Source organism: Eurytemora carolleeae, unplaced genomic scaffold, assembly GCF_000591075.1.
Source record: "Eurytemora carolleeae unplaced genomic scaffold, Eaff_2.0 scaffold1625, whole genome shotgun sequence".
In the NCBI taxonomy this organism is placed as follows: domain Eukaryota; kingdom Metazoa; phylum Arthropoda; class Copepoda; order Calanoida; family Temoridae; genus Eurytemora; species Eurytemora carolleeae.
In genome coordinates, this window is record NW_019402089.1 from 48,271 (window position 1) to 52,565 (window position 4,295).

The window sequence follows — 4,295 nt, forward strand, 5'->3', positions numbered from 1 at the left end:
GTGGCAGAAAACGTCATGGGTGAAGTATATAGATAATATACTAAACGGGCTGGTGTGAGTAACCACTAGACCTTTACCTAGCACCGGTTCGGATCATGCGATCAGAAAACTTCCTGTGGGTCATTTAAGTCACCACACATTTTTTTGGCTTGAGCTGAAAACTTTAAAATGGTGTATAAAATGATCAATGCTTGATCTCCTTGTTTTCTTAATCTCCAGATTAAATAATGCTAACTCTGATCCGTTAATCCGTATGAACGGCTTAGATTAAGAACTTTAATTGGAACGAACTAGTGAGTGATTAGCTGGTAAAAAATAATAACATAAAAAGAATAAACGCATGAAGGATTTAAGAATGAAGAAAATGAAAATATTAAATGATCCAAAACTACCTGTTTTTCCTGAGGCTACTTCTGTAGTTGGTATAAGGTGTCCAAAAAAAAGACAAATAATTGAGTGTTTTTTCACAGATTACAGGTTTTGATTTGTACATAATAACATAAGGATTGCCTCTATTTTTGGATATTTTTAAATCCAAATACATCCGAAACTTTTAGACACCTTGCAACAGACTACTGTTTCTTAGCAGTATAGTAGCACGGGTCCTATAATGGTCTTCCCACAATTATATAATATAATTAACAGCATACAGGGAGATACCATTTCAAATTTATATAATTGTATATGTTGCAAACAAGTATACAGTCCTAATCAGAAAGACCCGGAATCAATTTACAATTAATCAGACGTTATTACAAACTAATTCTAAAAATATAATTGATGAAACTATAATCTCAATAATTTCTAGTCATGCCATTCTCAAATGTGGTCTGCCTTTTTTGAATTTTTAGAATTAACAGAGATATAAAATTTAAATCGTCGGATTAACTGTTAATTAATTCCGTGCCTTTCTGATTATGACTGTAAATAAATCATTTAATATTAAATCTAATTATTCTTTACAGTCCAATTTTCCAATGCTAGAATAAATACTGTCAACTTTTTATTGAATTGTCCTTTAATATTCATAAATTATGGCTGTAAACTCATAGATATACTAGATTATGGCTGTATACTCCTAGATATACTAGACTATGTCTGTATATTCCTAGATATATTAGATTATGTCTGTATACTCCTAGATATACTAGATTATGTCTGTATACTACTAGATATACTAGATTATGTCTGTATACTCCTAGATATACTAGATTATGGTGTGGTATATGTAGTCTTGTATAAAATAAAGTCCAATTTCACGCCAACCCTACTCTACCGTGTAACCCCCCTCTTTATTCCTGCTATGCACGTCAAGATGCCCCCTTTATTGCCTATTACCCCCCTCCCCCCGGAATATATCCCCCCTCTCTCTTCCTTCCTTCCTTCCTTCCTTAAACCGTAAACCGCTAATTTAGTTAAACTCCTTCCATAGTTAGTAATCATTAAACTACAATTTATCTAAATTTGCTAAAAAGTACAGACATGTATTAATAATGATGAGTATGGATGAGTTTGGATGAGTATGGAAAAGTATGGATGAATGATGGATGAGGATGGATGAGGATGGATGAGTATGGATGAGTATGGATGAGTATGGATGAGTATGAACAAGTATGGATGAATGATGGATGAGTATGGATGGAGTATGTATGGAGTATGGATGAGTATGGATGAAGTATGGATGAGTATTGATGGAGTTTGGATGAGTATGGATGAGTATGGATGAGTATGGATGAGTATAAATGAGTATGGATGAGTATGGATGGAGTATGGATGGATGAGTATGGATGAGTATGGATGAGTAAGGATGAGTATGGATGAGTATGGATGAGAATGGATGAACACGAATGAGTATGGATGAAGGATGGATGAGTATGGATGGATGATGAATGTAGTATGGATGAGAATGGATGAGTATGGATGAACACGAATGAGTATGGATGGAGGATGGATGAGTATGAATGGATGATGAATGAGTATGGATAATCTGTAGTTGTTGATTAGCATAGTAATTGATATCAACCTAGAACCCAGTAGGGTGGCATAGCATACAAATTACAGTACAGGGCATCCTAGTAAACAAGTAGTATTAAATCAAACTATTTAAATATTGGGAGTAGGTTAAGATAATAGTTTTTATATTGGGAATAAGTTTAGATATATTATTCATATATTGGGTAAGTACAGATATAGCTTGTATATTGGGAATAGGTCTAGGTATATAATTTATATATAGGGAATAGGTCTAAGTATATAGTTTATATATTGGGAGTATATGTGTTGGTATATAGTTTATATATTGGGAGTAGGTCTAGGTATATAGTTTATATATTGGGAGTAGATTTAGGTATATAATTCATATATTGGAAGTATGTATAGATATATAGTTTATATTTTGGGAGTAGGTGTAGGTATACTATGGTTTATATATTGGGAGAAGTCTATATACATAATCAGCTTAGGCTTGAACTTCTGTATCATGTATGAAAACTTAAAGCATAGCATGCAAATATTAATAATATAATATAATATATAATTGTAATAATTGGTACTTTTAGTAGCCTGAAACCCTTTGAATGTTGTCGAGTACAGAGATATGTGGGTGTAAACTTATTGAAACCCGCTTTTAACCTGCTGCAAATTCCGGCGTGCTCTGTGTGAGTATATGCGTTTGATGTGAGTAATTATTATTACTATAGTAATTATTATTATTATATTAAAAATAAGGTTTACTTTATTTTATAAACTTCTTATCCAATTCGAACAGCAAAGTTGTCATGCATAAAAACATGCTGCGAAAAATGTATATTTCTAAAACATTTATAAAATAAGTTTCTCCATATTTTGTCTCCATATGACTGTGAAGTGTGATTTAAAAGAGGTATGGTTTCTTATTAAAATTTCTAGAGTTTTTAGCTCATGAGCTTAGATTTTTATTTCAAGGGCTGTGGTATCAACGTATAAAAGTCCTTTTATCCTGAGAAAATTAAAGCTCACGTGTATAAAATCCAGATTAGCTCAAACTAAATGGGATTGTTGCAGAGTTTTGGCATTAGAATATCATAGTTTGTGGTAAGAACTAATTTTCTTTATCATGGACACAATTACAAATAATAAGTTGGAACTCATCCGTTTGATCTGCATTCTAACCAGAACCCGGGACTTCTCTATTTACAAAATGCATGAAATAGATCAAAATTACATTGATTCTAAAATCAAAGTTGACAGATTTTGTATGAGACATAGACCATGATTTTTAAAAAGATATATTTATTTACTTTTTAACAAACAGTACAAAGAGTTTCGCTACCATTTTTGTAGAAAAAAAACTTGTTGAACGTAAAAGAGTTGTTTTCTCCCTTCCACATATTACTCTGCTCCACGACCTGTTCTGCTCTGTAGCATCCTGTTTTTTCCAGGAATATATTTCTATCCAGGAACTGTTCTGCTCTGTAGAATCCTGTTTTTTCCAGGAATATATTTCTATCCAGGAACTGCTCTTCTCTGCAGCATCCTGTCTTTTCCAGGAATCTATTCTATTCAGGATCTGCTCTGCTCTGCAGCATCCTGTCTTTTCCAGGAATCTATTCTATCAGGATCTGCTCTACTCTGCAGCATTTCGTCTTTTCCAGGAATCTATTCTATCCAGAAACAGATAGATAGATAGATAGATAGATAGATAGATAGATAGATAGATAGATTCATAGCTAAATAGATAGATATATAGATAGATATATAGATAGATATATAGATAGATAGATAGATAGATAGATAGATAGATAAATAGATAGATAGATAGATAGATAGATAGATAGATAGATAGATAGATAGATAGATAGATAGATATATAGATAGATAGATAGATAAATAGATAGATAGATAGATAGATAGATAGATAGATAGATAGATAGATAGATAGATAGGTAGATAGATAGATAGATAGATAGATAGATAGATAGATAGATAGATAGATAGATAGATAGATAGATAGATAGCAAGTCAAAAAGATAGACCGATAGATATTTGAAAAAAGATAGACAGATTAATAGATAAGGGCCCTAAAAGCTTCCCACATGCACAACAAGGACCCTCTAGGCGGTCTGCTAAACATTTGCAAATTCATTTGTTTAAATGAGATAAAATTATTATTATTTAAGTGTGTTTATTCTTTCATCGCTTTGTTTAATCATCATTTTGTTTAATATTTAATTATTAAGAAGGGTTGATACTACATCGTTAAATGATACTTTGGGCGCAACATGATACTGTGTAAAGGTGGAGGTCGGGGTGGGGGG